This window comes from Pteropus alecto, unplaced genomic scaffold, assembly GCF_000325575.1.
Source record: "Pteropus alecto unplaced genomic scaffold, ASM32557v1 scaffold21, whole genome shotgun sequence".
NCBI classification, from domain to species: domain Eukaryota; kingdom Metazoa; phylum Chordata; class Mammalia; order Chiroptera; family Pteropodidae; genus Pteropus; species Pteropus alecto.
Genome location: NW_006436282.1, coordinates 18,634,533 through 18,652,059, shown reverse-complemented (window position 1 = coordinate 18,652,059; position 17,527 = coordinate 18,634,533). Strand labels below are relative to the sequence as shown.

General features: G+C 42.4%; 1 long non-coding RNA gene across 2 annotated transcripts in view; it reads left to right on the top strand.

Moving 5' to 3' along the window:
* The window catches only part of LOC112479765, a 26,211-nt gene extending 9,750 nt beyond the window's left edge, over nt 1–16,461 (top strand). Inside the window, exons 3-4 of one of the 2 annotated variants that reach the window (XR_003046363.1) lie at nt 5,965–6,118; nt 16,281–16,461. This is a non-coding gene — a long non-coding RNA (uncharacterized LOC112479765). Of the gene's footprint in view, nt 1–5,964; nt 6,119–11,997; nt 12,712–16,280 lie in introns of those variants that run through there. The other variant, XR_003046362.1, reaches the window with a different exon arrangement.
* The last annotated feature ends 1,066 nt before the right edge of the window (nt 16,462–17,527 follow it).

The window sequence follows — 17,527 nt, the reverse complement described above, 5'->3', positions numbered from 1 at the left end:
AAGAGTATTCCAGGTCACGAGAACAGCAAGTTTAAAGGCCTTGAGGCAGGAAAGTACCAGCTGTGTTCAAGGAGTCGTGAGGAGGCCAGTACAGTAGGAAGGGAGAGCTGCATCAGGGACCAAGTTATACCGGATAGAACAGGCCAAGATGAAGAATTTGTATTTTACTCTGAGTGAGATGAGAAGCCATTAGAAGATGGTGAAGAAGATATTAATACTTGTGAAACGATGGAAACATTGTGCATAGTGAGTACTCAAAAAACGCTGGCTTTTATTTTTACTTTCCTTGACTCTAAAGGTAATCTCCACGCTGCTTTATGATGATAGTGTTTTCTAAAATATGGCAGAAAGGATGGAAAGCAAATATAAAAATCCTGGTCTTACAAACTTTAGGTCCAATTTTAACATCCTACATCTACTAGAAGTTTGATCATTAGAAAGTTACCCTTTCTAATGAGGACCCAAAGTGTCCTCATTACACTTTAGGTCCTCATTTTCATTCTCAGCGATGTATTTTTAAAAATATTATGGGCCTTTTTGAAGTATAAAAATACATAGAACACTCAGCTTTAAGCAGTCATCAATTCATGGCTAATCTTTCTTTTATACTGTCATCATTTTCTTCCCCTTCCTTACAGTGAATTACTGCAAATCCCAGACATATCTTTTTATCCGTGAATGTATCTCTAAAGTATGTATCAATGTATCGCTGTAGTATGAATCTCTAAAAATAAAATCTTTTTTGTACTACTGTAATATCCTTATCACACCTACAGACTTAACAGTAATTCTTTAATATCATAAAACATCCAGTCAGTAATGAAATTTCCCTGGTCATCTCATGAATGCTTTTTAAAAATAGTCGATTTGTTTAAATCAGGATCCAAACATAGTTGGCACACTGCGTTTGGTTGATGGGTCTTATAAATCTTTTAAAATCTGACTATTCGCCCACCTTCTTTTTTTCCCCCTTGTCATTTTTTTTGTTGTTGAATCATTTGTTCTTTAGATGTCCCTCATTTTGGATTTTGCCGAATTCATCCCCATGGATTGTTGAATATGTTCTTCTTTCCCTTGTTTTTCCTGTGAACTGGCAGTTTGCTCCAGGGCCATAGTCAAGTTGGATTTTTGGGCAAGGCTCCCTGGTAGGAGGTGCTGGAGACTGCCTGGTGCATCCGTCAGGAGATACCTCCTGCCTTGCTGCTTGCTCTCTCTCTGTCTTCCCCACTGTGGTAAAATATCCATGACATCAAACTTACCATTTTAACCATATTAAAGTGTACAATTTGGTGGCGTTTAGCACAACACAATACTGTGCAACCATTACCACCCTCCAATTCCAGAAACTTCCCCATCACCCCAAAAGAAGCCCCGTGCCCATGAAATAGTCCCTCCCTATCCCTTCTCCCCATAGCCCCTGGCAACCACTAATCTGCTTTCTATCTCTGTGGGTTTCCCTATTTTGGATAGTTCATGTAAATGGAACCGTGTACTATGTGGCCTTTTGAGACTGGCTTCTTTCACTTAGTCTAATGTTTTCAAGGTTTGTCCCTGTCACAGGATGCATCAGTACTTCATTCCTTATTGTGACTGAGCAACGTTCCAGCGTGTGGATATGCCACCTTCTATCCATTCATCAGTCGATGGATGTTTGGACTGTTTCCACTTTTTTGAGTATTGTGAAGAGCGATGCCCCGAACCTTCGCATACAAATTTTTGTCTGATCACCTGTTTTTAACATTCTGGGGTATAGATCTAAGAGTGCCTCTCTTTCTGTGATGTTAGCCTGTGTTCTCATCCGTGGTGTCAGCCTGATCCACACACGATAATGTTCCTTGAAGACTTTTCGTCTGTGGATTCTAGCCGCGATTGATAATCACCGCCTACTTCGATAGAGGTCAAACGATTTTACTTTCAGTAAAATTAAACATTAAAGCTGCGCCACTTGGGGCAACCAAGTTCCTACAATTTTCTGAAGAAGAGGAGGAGAGTGCGGGATTGGTGTTTGCTGTGCATTCTGGAGCCCAGGCACAGAGAAGCTTGTTCAGCTTTGCTGAACTCTGTATTTCCCAAGTGTATTTGACAACAAACATTGTTTTCCTTATAATTCTTGCTATCCATTGGAACATGCTTTGGAGAATATTGTTTTAGTGTTAAAATAGTATTACTTATTAATATTGCATGTATCTCTTAGCTGTCTGGAGCCAACTTGACAAGCTTAGATCATCACTTAGTGGCCACAAGTTTACCACAGTCTCATTAAAGCTCTGGACAGCAGTCTGGGAAAGTGTTGCCTGGAAACTCTGAATTGAGATTATGTCCCTGGGAATGAATGTTTGAGCTAAAGAAAGGAGTAGCAATATCACTTATCACCTCAATCTAGTGCCTGATGGATGCCTGTGATAAACCTTAGAGAAGTGTCGTGCTAGTATATACAGTTCCTCTCTCTGCCCTTTATTCCGCATGACCTCCAGACCCTGTGTAGGGTGGTCCCTCTGGGTCACACTGCTTTGGACCCTGTCCCGCCCCCTACATGGTCAGAGTGGTTAGCCGATGCTAATCATAGAGGTCATGTCCAGAGAGGATCTAGCAAATTCTTTGGTAGACTCTCGAAGGTCAGCGATTTGACAGCACGCCATCACATGGCCTTGAGGAAGAAGTGTTCCCATTAATACATTTCACTTTCGGTTTGTTTTTAAGAAGCTATTACCAGTCAACTAGCTGTGCAGAATGCTGACTGTGGAATCTGCCCCTTTGAGGTCAAAGCAGAAGACGGTGTCTGTTCCCACTGTTAAGAGGGGTCAACCCTGTGCTGCTCAAAGTCAGCCAGGGTACAGCGTGGTGGTCCCAAGTGAGACGCTTGCTTTTAAGCAGGCTCCCAGTCAATAGCTGAGGACACAGGGTTAGGGTCAAGCCCCTGGGGAAGGGGGCTGGTAAGAACTGGGAAGGGTGCTAGAATCGTAGCCATCGGCTGCTTTGGTCCTGATAGGCTCAGGAATTAGGCGGGGCTGAGTGAGTATGCTCATAGGAGGCCTTACTGGCTAAACCAAGAGAGCCTAAAAATTAACGTATACAACTTAATCTCCAGCAGCCTAGGACAAGCTGCCATCGAGAGGCAGGATAATGGAGTGTTTGAGAACATAGATGTCCATGTCAGACATCCAGGGTTTAAATCCTAACTCGTGACTCAGCTTGTTTTTCCTTTTTATTTTTTATATAAGAAAAGATTTGGCTCTTTCTAGAGAAAAGGAAAGCCTTCCCTAGGATCAATAAACATGTCTTTCCTTTCTCATGATAATGGCTTGATGAAGATGGTTAGAGGGAGTGCCCAGAAATTGCAAGGCAAGAGAGCTGAATGTCCACATGTGACAGTGTTCAGAGGCCTCTATGCCAGGCGGCTGCCTGGCCTGTCTGCACCAGGGGCTCTGCATGCTCACTGTCCCAGCTTTCCTCAGGAGGAAACCTGCCCTTTGGTACCAGCCTCTCACCAGCCTGCCCAGCACAGTACTCCAGCCCAACCCCATGTCCACTCACCTCCCCCGCCCCATGGTGCTTTGGGGATCTGTTTTGTCTCATTGCATAACTGGCTAATAACAGACCAAGATTGCTTTTAACAGCGCTTTGCCTTCTTATCCTGCCCACTCCCATTTTTGTTTTAGAAGAATCTAGTCCTTTCCATTTTAGGCTCTGAAAATATACTTTTGGTTTTCGTTTAAGAAAGTTTTTTTTTTTTTAAGAATGGCGATGCAACTGCTTTCCTCTCTAACTCTGCCGGTGCCCTCCTGCCTCTGTCGCCTGTGCCATACCCTCCCCAGGTCACGTCGTAGGCCCTGTGCTTGCACATGGAAGCATTCTGGATGTTGTTGGGTATCCGTTTCCTTCCACCTCAAACCCCTGATTATGTCCCCCTGTCTTCTCTCAGCACCACCTCGTGCCAGGTTGATGGATCCCAGCCCTTGGAACAGACAGTTCTGTTGTGAGGTCACCGGGCAGCTTGGTGTGTTGAAGGCGTGTGTCTCATAAGCTGCGATTGTTTCTGATAGATTGTTTTGATAGTCTCTAATCAGGGGCAGCCTCAGTCTCTGTGTCATTCTGAGAGCTGGCCCCTCAGTCAGAATCACCATGAACCTTTAAAAGTAGGTACGTATTTGGTGGTGCCCTCCTAGAAAGCAGGAGATGCTAAAGTTCTCAGTGAATCAGAGTCAGCTTCTTATTTTCCTCACTCAGTCTCTGACGGTGGCCTGTGCTGCTTCTCTGTGCTTCACTCTCCTATGGCCAGACACGTGACTGCCTCCCTTTTATGACAGTCATAGTTGGCTATGGGTTCAGGGCCAAGCCTAGGTAGTGCCCCAAACCATAAGTTCTGGGAGGAGAACTGATTTCACAACATAGAGAAGATGCCTCATAAGAAGAAAGGACGACTTCGCACCTGCTCTCCATAATTCATCAAATGACAAGATGAAGCAAATGGTTTGGGTCATGTCGGGCAACCATCCTGGGCTGGGAAAATCAATGGCAGATGAAAGGAGGAAGCACACCTGAGCCAACTTGCTCAGCAGCTGAAATATTCAAATGTGGATACAAAGTGGTTACCTAATTCCTGCACCTGTCTGACTCAGGACACACCGAAGTGTTAAACCAAGACTTGACATGATGCCCAAACTGGAAGCAGAAGCAGCACATGTCACAGTGACACCACCCAAATGGTGCCGGGGAAGGGACAAAGAGAGCCCATTGGGCTCTGCAATCAGCAATGGAGGACTTTCTGAAACGGTTTTACCATCGGAGGAGAGGTGGGCCAATGTCTGTCTTCCCTGGAGTAACTTGCAAAATAAATTAGCGTGGACCTAACATTTAAAATTTTGCCAGTTGTAGATTTTTTAAGTGTATCAATGGGGTTTTGGTTTCATGAGTCAGTATTGATCAGAACCTTTCAGCAGCCTTTTGTCTACATCCTGTGGTTTTAAAGTGACATGTAATTAGCTGATTTATTTGTGATCCCTCTCTCATGACTATGTGTTGGACAGTATCAAAAGAGATCTGCTTGCAGCTGGTTTTTTAAAAAATATTTAAGTTCAGTACTTTGTGGGCTTCCATAAAAGGCAATTAAAAAATTTGTGTTTGCAAAATATGGAAGTGCTTTAAAGTGCTTATGGGAGAAGCTCTTGGAAAGATGGTAGACCCATTTATAGGAGAGGTAGCCAACTGTGACTTGGGGAAACATACAGAGAAAATGTATGCATCTCCTTTAAGCAGCTTTTTATTAGTGGGATGCTTGGTTTACTTTATAAATAGTAAAACTTAAGCCTTGGTAGCAGTTTTAATTCTTCAGGGACCACAAGTTAAGTTAAAAGGGCTAAGGGTCACGGTAAGATCAGAATGGGTTATAAGCTAATTAGACAGAAAACCCATCTCAAGTGTTGACTAGGGGGTGCTAAGACTGAGCGCTGTTCCTGGTGGGTGGAGTGTCTACCACTTGGATGCATTTGAATCGTCATCACACAGTGGGAGAGGACCTTATCGGTCATCTTCTGTAGTTCCCCCAGATCCAGTTCTGGAATCTTTGACAATTTAGATAGTTGAACATGTCCAGGACCTCAGGCAGCCTGTCTCATGGTGCTTGCCCAGATCTGAGTTTATACAGCCCCACTCCGTGGCCTCTCACAACTGGATCTGCTCTCTGGAACTTCCCGGAGCGAGTCCACTTCTGTTAAGGCAGGTTTTCTAATAGTCACAGTTAGGTCACATGTGTCCCCTAACTCGCCCTTTTCTTTTTCCAGGATAATTCTGTGGATCTGTTTCCGTTTGAGGTTGCTCACTTAAGCAAAGAGGAACTTCCCCGAGAGAACAGTGCTTTAGCCAAGCAAAGAGCAGTAGCTGTGCTTCTGAACTAGACTCTCCAAAAGCCCATGAGCACATTTCCGGACCAGCACCCCATCCCATTCAGCCATCCCTCTCTTTCAGAGTTGCTAGACCTTTCGCCATCCTGGAGGTCTGCCACTAGCTGGCATCCACTAGCCAATGGTCTTAAAAAAGATGCTCAACAAAGGAATGGAATATGGCAGCTATAGTCTGGTTGAAGCTCCCTTTTCTGGGCAGTATACTTCGAGATGGTTGGGTAAGTTGAGAAATTCGCCTACCTCCTTCTGGCTATAATTTAACATTTCTTGAATGTCTTTTTATAAATTATTATTTTATGATGTTAGTTATATAAAACATTATCACCACTTTGGAAAATAATTTGGCATAGTAGGATTGACCTAGCAATTCCATTTTTAGATGTATACAGAATCTCTGGCACATATGTACCAGGAGACATGCAAAAGAATATTCATAGTAGCATTGTCTGCAATGGCAACATAAACAAATAAATGAACAAACAAAACTAGAAATATCTCAAATGTCCATTGACAGGAGAATTAGTAAATACATTGCTCATTCATTTTTTAAAAAATTATGGTAAAATATACATAACAAAATTTACCATTTTAACCATTTTTAAGTGTATAGTTTTGTGACATTAAGTACATTCACATGGTTGTGCAGCAGCCACCACCATCCATCTCCAAAACTTTTTCATCTTCCCAAACTGAAACTCTGTATCCATCAAACTCTAACTCTCCAGTTTCTTTATCCCCCTGGTCTCTAGCAACCTCTGTTCTACTTTCTGTCGCCATGATTTTGACTGTTCTAGGTACCTCATAGAAGTGGAATCATACGATATTTGTCCTTTTGTGACTGGCTTATTTCACTTAGCATAATGTTTTCAGAGTTCATCCATGTTGTAGGATGTAGCAGAATTTTCTTCCTTTTTAAAGCTAAATACTATTCAGTACACACACATACACATTGCATTTTGTTTACCATTCATTTGTTGATGAGTACTCAGATTGCTCCCATGTTTGGCTCTTGTGACTAATGACGCTGTGAACATGGGTGTACAAATACTTGTTTTGGTCTCTGCCTTCACTTCTTCGAGTATATATAATATGCTGTACTGTAACTAACATAATTTTTGAGATATTGCCAGGCTTTTTTCTAAAATGGTTAGCTAACATATATATATATATATAACTCCCAGCAGTGTAGTAAGAGCTCCTAGTGATCCACATCTTTGCCAACACCGAGTAAGTCAGATTTCTTAATTTTTACCAATCTAATGGTTTTAAAATTATTAGCTTATCAGCCTTAATTTTTATTTCTCTCATTAACATTGCAATTACTCATCATTTTATATGTTTGAAGTTTTTTTCTTTTCCCCCACAGGGAAGTCTTTATTAAGAATCAACGTGTGTGTATGGTATGTGATGGGGATCTAATTTCATTCCTTTTCACGTGCATAACCAGCTGAGTTCTGGCTCCATCCTTTTCCCATTGCTACCTATCTCATATGTCAGGTGTCCATATGTGGTTGGTCTGCCTCTGACTTCTCTATTTGTTCACTTGATTAATTAGTCCACCTCCATTAATGGCATCTGTTTTCTTTACCATGAAGTGACAGTGATGTATTGAGAGAGACTGATGCTGGGTTAATTAGGCACTTACTGACTAGTATTGTAACTGTACCTAGGTATGGACTAGGTAGTTAGAATTGGCCTGCTGGTTGATTAAAGTGTGGTCCATGCACTGATGGAGCTCACAGACACATATTTAAATCCTGGTGATGCAATGTGATAAGTATGGTAATAGAGGAATAGCTAAGGCAATATGAGAAAAAATGATGAAGGGAACTACTAATTCTAGTACAAAGGCGTCCAGGAAGGTTTCGGTCAGGGAGGCTGACTATTTCAAATAGGAAGTGTATGGTGTTGCTGTGGAGAGCTGAGTTCTAGAGATTGATAAACTCATTTTGAACCCCAGTGCCTCCACTAACTAGCTGTATGACTCTGAAAAATTCTGGAGACCTCATTAAACCTCAACTTCCTTATCTATTCCACAGAGGTAATAACGATACCTACTTCAGAATATTGTTGGGAAGCTTAAAACAGATCACGTTTCAGGAACACTTAGCCCAGTGCTTGGCACATTGGAAGTACTCAATGAATGTAAACCTGTTAATTTATTTCCTTAATACTATTGAGTACTTACTATGTGCCAGACTTGGTAATTGACTATAATACAGTGTGAGCAAAGCAGATGGTCTATACCCTCATGTAGCTTTCAGTCAAGTGACCTATCTCAGAGATGCCCGTAAAATAATCACACAAATATATTATTATGGACTTTGATGAGTGCTATAAAGGGAAATTATGGTAAGCTACCACAGAGTAGAAGAAGGAAACATGCTTTATGATTATTATTTTTATTATCACTACTGCTGAGCTGGGACTTGAAGGATGAATAGGAGGTTATGGGCATGGCGGGCTGGGAGAGTCATTCCAGGCATACTGAACTTCAAAGGAAGAGGCATGGAGACGCCAAATTTCTTCCTAAGGTCAGGGGCAAGGGCCTGGGCACTCTGCACTTCCCAGAGGCTTTGAAGAGATTTTTCTTTTCCACCTCTCCCAGGGGAAAGGCAGGAGAAAGAGGCAGAGTGACTACCTGAGGCCCCCAAACATGTCTTGTGGCTCAATGAAACTTGATCTTCGGTCAGTGTGAAAAAGTATTCTCCATGCACTGACCATTTCCTTGGGAATAACAGACTAGAAATGAACGACAAAAAGCGTTCACATGAGCTTGATTACAATGAAGTCCTTTTGATGTTGGTGCTGGTCAGAGAGGAGTTTAGGACTGTCTTCAGTTTGGCGCTCCAAACTCAACGATAAAAAGAAGTACTTGGAGGAAAGAAAGTTAAATGCTAGAGTGAGCAGGTAATTTGAGGGATACCTCTAGGTACCGTCATGCATTATGGAGAGCCGCGGTTAGACATCTACCTTGTCTTGCACACGGCTCTCTCATCCTTCCCTCCGTCCTTTTGCAGTTAGTTTTCAGATAAACTTCCATCACCTTCATCCCACATACATCTAACCAAACTATCTTTGGAGCTCACCTAAAGTTCCACTTCTCTGTGAAACCTTTCACTGTAGCAGTAACCAGATCCCACTGATGTTTTTCTTCTCTACGTTACTTCGTGATTTTCATCCACATCTGCACCATTTAGGTTCCGATTCCATTCTGCCTTCTATCGATCTTTAATTATGACGTGGGTGTGTCTTGTCATCTCATCTCAAATAAAACTCTTGGAGGTCTGGGTGAATATTTTGCTTCTAATAACTACAGGGAAAACCTGTATGTGCGAAAGGGAAATATACATTTGCATTGACCGACTCGTAGTAATTTTTCTCGATTCATAAAGAGCCAAGGCTCTGACTTTTCATATAATTTTCATATAATATGAATTCCCGCACATGAATTCTCAGAGAATCATGCATTCTTTGTATCCAATTTATTCATTTATGTATTCCTATGTATTATAAATATAGAAATATAAGAACTTCAGCTTGTATCTGTCTGTCTCAATCACACACACACACACACATACACACCAAAGGAAGGACAAGACAAGCGAGGGCCAAGATTATAATAATAGAGATGTTGGTACTGGGACACTTCATTCCAGCAGTTCCTGCCCATGGCTGGTTTCTTCTCTCCTCTTATGTGCAAATGTGCTGATCAGGGCTTGTAACCCTCAGCCCGAGCCCCTTTCTGGTTGGTGGATCCCAAGGCTGCTTCTGGCTCTCTGTGTCACTACCCACTGTGGCTCCATTCTGAGACAGTGGCTCCTCACCTTGTTCTCTAAACATTTTGCCTAGTGACCTCTTCCCACTCTGAAACGGAAGGACACTCACTTCAAGTGACAGTGCTCTCAGCCAGTCCTGGACAGTCGGCGTCGAATGTGAGCACAGCTCCAGAGGGGCTGGGCTTGGGGCCTTGGTGGGACACACCCTGTGCCGTTGTCTTTACCTTCCTCTTTTGTCTTGAAGTAAAGCACACAGCTCTCAAATTTCCTGCACCTTAGTTTTCTCTCTTCTGGGGACACTGTCTTCAAAGAGTGGCTTTCATGGCCTTAACCTGGGGGTCCGGGTATTGCCGGAGACTCAACAAGGTGGGAGTCCAAAGAGGGACCCCTACCCCAGAGCTCAGGTGACCAGGTTCTGTTCTTATGTCGCAAGAAAGAATTCAAGGACATGACAAACAACAAGCAGGAAAGCACAAGTTTTATTAAAGTGAAAGTACGTGCGTAAGAGAAAAGTGCCTGCAGCTGAGAGAGAGAGAGTCTGCCCTGGCTGGATTATGGGCTTTTGTTTTCTTAGGATTGGGGGTGTCCTGACGCTATCTGGTCTGCCTCTTGGTCTCAGCTTGTTTCCCAAGCCATCTGGAGGGGAGGAGGCGGCTCAAGGCCATCTATCTTATCTCCCGGCCTTGGCTTCTTTCTCATGCTGGGGTCTCCTGCTTGAAATCAAAACGGAGAGGGCCGAGTAAGGGACTGAGGAAGAATTCCAGGCCACATCCTGGGTGTCCTTTCTAGGCTAACTATCCCGCCTCACCTGGGCTTGATCTTTGGTTCCCAACCCCTTCCCTTTTCCTCCCCCGCAGCCCAGAGTTTTTTATGCAGTGCGACCTCTAGAGGCTAGTTGTGGCATCACGGATAAGTCCACTGGAAGGAGTCACTCTATCTTGACACCGAATAAAATACAGTCAGCAGTGAAGTGGGTCAGGGAAATAGGTGAAACGTTCTTTTTAAAATTACTATTTATTTTAGAAGAAAAATCTCAGCGTCACCTCTGACTACCAGTTTCTTTAGTACATTTTCACCTAAGTTAGACTGCTCTGTCCTGTAACTTTCTGAGACACGAAAACACTGAATTTTCACAAGAGGCTTTGTTTGTATTGAGAGTATCTCTCCTTTAGTTTGTCAAACCCTGAAGGCTTTCGAGGCTGGCTCGATTTTATCCTTTACAAAACATCTCATTCAATTGAGGATAGCAAAAGGAACCCCTGAGAAACTTTCACCTGCCATGCGTGTATGCACATAAACTCACCGACTGTCAGCAGACGGTTTTTGTTGGGGTTCTGTAAGATGATGAGTGAAAAGAACCTGAGGTTTTGCAAGGCTCTCTGCAGGAGGGAATTAAGGAGGACCAGCACGGGTTCTGCCAGCACCAGACATCTATAGGCTTGGCCTTTTCTCGAGACCAGGGGTGTTTCCCAGGACTGTTAGTCTGCAAAGGGTGGCTCACAGAACTGCACTTCAGAGCCAGGGCCAAAAGACCCTGTGAGGTGGCCTACCTTGAGGAGAGACAGTGACCTGGTGTTTTTAGTTATGTACGTTAATACTCACCTTGAGAGAGAAATTCACATTACTATAACTAACCCCGTACCCTTCCAATTCAATTCAGAAACCTGATGTTGCTAAACAGGAACATTTCTCAAGTAGAATGAAATAATATTGATTGTCTATAAAATATTTATCAGATCTAGGCTAGTGTTTGAATGATAATATCTCCTGTTGGCTTTAAAGTGTCCTCCCTCTGCTTATTTCATTATTGATTAGAAAGACAAAATTTTACTTAATACTGTGACTTGAATGTGTTTACTGGGATTAATTTACTCACTCTCGAAGATTAATTTGATTCTTTTATGATAGCAACTTTTCCTGGGACTTTTTCCCCCCGAAGGGTCACATCCAAATTTATTAGACTGTTATACGGTTCACAGTAACTTGAGTGTAACTGAATAATTTACATCTGTGTTTGCTAAGCCTGGCTGCCCATCAGGAATTACCTTCATTTTAAAAATACAGATTCCCAGGTCCCACCCCAGACTCAATGAAGCAGACTCTCTGGGGGTCTGGGTTGAGAGTTGTTCCATTTAAAGATGTTCCCCAGTGATTCAGGTGCAGCAGCCCGGCCCCTCATGATGGACTACAATTTGGGAGCTGATCAAAATAGTTTAGTGTTGGTTAATTTTAAGGAACAATGTTATCATCATAAAGTATAGAATTAGCTGTTGCTAATGCCATGTGTCCTTATTTCTTTACATCCTCCCACCCACCAGAATTACGCCAGCATCCCTCCATGCATTAGAAGTGAGCCTCGGATGAGGACAACGCTGAGGTGAAGGAGGTTGGGAGTGGACCGTGTTGTCACTGGTGTTAGTCACTGTGAAGGGAGGAGCCAGCGAGAGCCACCCCATGAGGGTTCCCTCTCTCCCTCCTGCTGGCCTGGTCTGGACCAAGCTCTTTAGGCCAGTGGCACTCCATTCGACTGGGTCCCTGAAGACCCTCAGAAAAGTTGGGTCGTCCTGGGTTACATGCCAGCAGGTTTCATCATGTTCGGTGGTGTGAATTGGTACCTGGCCACAGGACTCGAAGAGCACCGATCTATAAAGTCACTTGATGAGTAGAGACACAGTCATACCATTTCAAAGCTATCAAGACTAAAACATAACAGGCATAACCACAACAGTGACAACAAAAACACCAAAAAAAACCTAAGGTGTTGTTTTCCTCCTCCTCTTGTCGATGAATAGGCTTTTGTTTACTGAACAAAGGCCATCCATCTATTCGAACTAAATATCAGTCTCAGGGTTCAATCAAGGATTTTAGAAAATAAATTGATCGATTAGAAAAGGCTTCCATATGGTACAAAAAGTAAATCACATTGAAAGGTGTGTGTTTTGGGGCATGTGGCGAATTCTACCTGCACCAAAGGCGTGTGATGAAAACCAAAGCTCCTTTTCATCCTTTCTATGTTTATTTGTAAGAGTTGCTCACTGAGACCAATTTCTTGACTATTTTTGAAAAATATTTTGTGCTTATAGCATATTTGTAAGAGTTGCTCACTGAGACCAATTTCTTGACTATTTTTGAAAAATATTTTGTGCTTATAGCATATAACATCTCACACATGTATAGACAGCCTTTAACAAAACAAGTTTTTTTCCAGGCTTTTTGCTATTATGAGAAATGATCTAATGAACATGTGTGTGTGTGTGTGTGTGTGTGTGTGTGTATAATATGTGTATATACATATGTATGTATATATAAAAATATACCTGGACCATGAGTCTCTGAGCCCATGGATAGTATATTTGAAGGATACATTTCCGGAAATGGAATTACCAGATTCAGTGGGCATGTGCACATTTAATTTTGAGAGATGGTCCAAATTACACCCCATCCCCCCAGAAGTTGTGCCAGTTTACCAGCCACCGAGAATATATGAGAGTCATCTTACCGAATGCTCTTATTGTTTCTAATAGCTTTCCTGTTGATTTTTTGTTTGCGTTTTTCCAGTTATGTAATACATCATTGCAGACAACGATAATATTACCTCCTTATTTCCAATTTTAATACCTCTGTTTCTTTCTTTGCATTGGCTGGTAATTCTAGAGCAATGCTAAACAATAGCAGAGAGAATGGGCATCTTTGCCTTTTTCCTGACTCTGATGGCAAAGTGTCTTTTTCTTTATTAAGTATGAAATTAAAAAATTTTTTCTGTACTGGGAATTTTAAAAATCAGAAATGAAATGTTAAGTTTTATCAAATGCCTTTCTAAACTCTAACCAATTATTTTATTGAAAATAATTACATTAAATTTAAGATTTCTCAGAAAACTTCTGGTTGCTTTGAATCTATCAAAAAGGTATGGTTACAACATTATTTGTAAAACAAAACCAAACAAAACCCTAGAAACTGTGAAAGCGTACCTCAAGAGGGAAATGGTTAAATAAATTATAGCACTTTCATGTAGTGGAGAACGATTCAGCTCTTTAAAAAACAATGAAGTAGATTATATATGCCAAGATGGATCAATCTGAGATCTGAGGTCAAGTGAAAAGAGCGAGTTCAATATAGAGTGTGTCCTCATTGGTGCAAACAATAAACAGGTACATGCACGTATAAGTATGTATGTATCTGCAAAGAAAAATTCGGGCTTAAAAGAAAAAAATGTGTTATTTTAAAAGAAAAAATTTTCGTGTTAAAGGTTTAAATGTGAGTAACTAAAAGGCGAAAGACAAGCAATATTAAACATAACTAAGTATGGGTCAAATTCGTTATATGGAGGTTTTTGTTTTTGCACCGAGGCAAGTACCTCATTCCTCTTACCCTAGTCCCAAAGATCGGATGGTGCTCCAGCTTCCGGAATTTTCCACAAGCATGCCCTTTGCAGTGGGTGCTTATTCCAGCTGAGCTGGGCTCACTTTTGCACCTGTGGGAGTCATGTAGCGCTTCGATAGCAAATGCTCTTCAGGTCCCAACTGCAACCGAAGTAGCAAATGGAAGCCTCTTTGGCCTTGTGCTGACATGGACTCTGCCAACCTGGATGAGCAACAGGGAAATGATTTACTATGTTAGGGCCAACAATATGATGACATATGTTTCTGTTAAAATTATAATTATGTATCTTGAAACAGGGAAATGCCTGACATAATGATAACTGAAAAGAGCAGAAGAAAGGATCACATATACACTCTGACTTTAACTTTGTAAAATTAAAGAGAAGGGGGTGATAAATTGATAAGATAGCTTTGGTAGAGCAATTTGCTAGAGTGATGGGTTTTCCCCAAATATCTTCTTAATTTTGGAATGACATCAGTGCGTTTTATTACAAAATAAAAAACAGGTGGTAAAAGAAATTGCTTTTGAGATCCTGATATAGAAAGAGGAAATATATTTTCTTGTTTCTTTTTGATATCTGATGTGGAGAAGGGAAATGCCCAGACTTAAGGTCACACGACTAAGAAAGTCAATACGCCACCACCCTTCAGGGACGATTTCTTATTGGCACCTCCAAGCAAAGGAATTGAGTGTCCGCCATGACGAGGCTGGGCGTAACTGAGTATCAAATCCCACTGCGGAGGGATTCCGCTTCGGAGCTTCCTAATGAATGGCTGCCATCACGGGTACAGTTTATATCAGCATGACTGGTCCCGATGCTCATGTATCATTTCACATCTTGAGGGAAGGCCCTACTGTTATCTTGGTTGATGAAAATTATTTGTCGCAGGGAGATTGTTGTTTAGCAACTTAAGACAAGCTTTAGATATTCTCCCCGAATGTCCAGAGAGCTTTGACTCTTGGAAATCTGATTGGTCACCATTGTCAAGAACCATCTTTGCCTCCTTTCATTCCCCTGTACATTTTCTCTCCCAGCCAGTATGGTGAACAGCATGGATCTCTGCTCATGGATTACCACTTATATTAGGCAAGACCCAACTGTCCGGAACTTCTTTTGTCACATTCTAAAAGAAGAAAGAATGCCCAGGGGTTCATATATTTCTGGCAGATAAAATACTAGCGTCCGTCCTTTTGGTTAGTGATAAACTGCTTTGCTGACTGCTGCAGAGGCCTCGACTCGAATAAATCCTCTTCCCCTTTCCACACTGGGTCCTTTGGTCTGATCACCGGGGAAGGAGGTCTTCAGAAAAGGGTGAGACCTTCCTACTGTGGTCAGTTCAGGGTGAGTGAACTCTCCACCACTGAAGTTTTAGGAATGTACAGCTGAGAGATTACTTGCACTGTAGGAAAAAGTAAAAACATGAAGTTTGAACTGGGAACGGGGCAGAGTTTTGGGAAAATGTGATATTTTGGGACATGTTTTTGTAACCAACTTTTAGTCGCATATTCAATCTTTGACAGAAGGTAGAGCATAGCAATGGAAAGCAATCAATGGAGAAATTCTAGAGAATTTGGACAAATCTTAGTAAAAGGAGCAAAGAGTGTCTCGGGTTTTAAAAACCTGAATTTATCTTTTTGTCTTGGGAGCAAGGGATTATAAAAATAAAACAGTAAGGGACTTACCCGAGATAATATACTTATAAGAGAGACAGACAGACTGAAGGGAACAGGGGAGAGGGAGGAGGGAGGAGGGAGGGAAGGGGGCAGAGCAAGAGAGAGAGAAAGAGGTGCTTTTATTTTTCAAAGTCTGGAAAAAAAAATCTTTAAACAAAATTCAAGAATGTTAAATAAGAGGTGTGAGGATCACTCAAGTGTACCATGAAACATATTCCTGAAATCAAATTGTAAATCTCCGGGAAATGGAAGAACCCATCAAGTGCCCAGAGATGCACGCCGATTTGGGAATTTGGGCATCGGGTTTCTTGTTTTTCAAACGGACTATTTCAGGGCATCTCTCAGCCTTTTCAGTTCTAGCACAAGGACACCGTCTAGTTAGTTGCCATGACAGTGTGTGAAGTGCCCCTCACCAAGCTCTGCAGGGGTTCAGCCAGAGCCTCCCAAAAGTCCTCACTGAGGCAGGTGGGGGTGTGAGGCGGGCTGACCCTGGCACCCAGTCATCCGCCCCTCACTGTCATCTCTCTTCTCTCTTTCCTTCCAGAATGTCTGGCCTCTTTCCTTGGCAGCTTTGAGGCCATGCCTATGATGTTTTACAAAAGTCTTCACACTTCCTGAACTATCTTCAAGGTCCATATGGGAATATTTAATGACTGAAAAAAGGCAAGTTTCCATTTAACGTCTGGACATTTTTCATTTGTTCATTTTTTCCATGATGCTTTTGAGCAAAGGTCAGATCGAGATCAGTTTTGGTACTTGCGGTGGACACCTGTTGTTTTGGTCTGACCACCGTCCCTTTCCCTGCCCTACCCCACTGTGGAGAAGGGGCGGGATCTGAGACCCAAGCTCTACCAATCAGACTCTTCTGGGAATTTTAATCACGAGTGGAATAACATCAGGTCAGAAAAATAATTCAAGTCTGGTGAGGCACCACTGAGTCCTGCCAGTTAAAATAGCATCCTGAGGAGGCAGTGTAGCCTTTGGAGAATGAGCTGTGGAGACTGTTTGCGTCAGAAACCCAGCTCTGCCACTTTCTAAGTAGGACCTTGGGCAAGCTGGTTAACCTCCGCATGCCTCAGTTTCCTCAGGTTATGGACAGGGGATAGTAGTATTTCCCTAACAGGGTTGTCATTAGCATTCCATGAACCAGGCAGAGTTCTTGTCAGGAAGCAAGAAGCACTCTGAGTGTACGAAGCAGAAGAGGAATTTGATGCATGGAATTAGGAACATGAAAAATCAATGAAAGGCTAGAGAAGCGGGCTCCAGGCTGCAGCAATGGCTTCTGGAACATACTTCAAAACTGGCCTGTTGGGGAAGCTGCCTCTTCTGCTCCCATCAAGAAGGTAGGGATCTCAAGGAGGACTGACTTCAGGGACACAATGCCACAGCTGTGACCCAGGGGCCAGGAAGGCATTTGACTGCTACTGTGACCTCCTTTCATGACTCAAGAAGTTGGGGACTAGACAGTGGACAGGACTCTCTACCTACGAGCATCAAGGTTACTGAGGGTCAGTTTTTAAGGCTGATGTGATGTCTGCTAATAAAAGCGCTTGCATTCGTAAACTAGTGGTACGGCTCGCAACTGAACGATCCAACTTCGAGGACCCTTTCAGCTCTATAATTCCATAATTTCAAAGTCACATTCAAAATTCAGTTTCATTAACTTGTAATTATCCTTCGTATCTTCCGTGATGACAGAGAGGGAGGATGGTAATTCACCAGCCCTGCAGCAAAGCAGTAGCATTTATTGCTTGCATCTTCCTGACTCCCTTGAAATGCAGTTTTAATAGT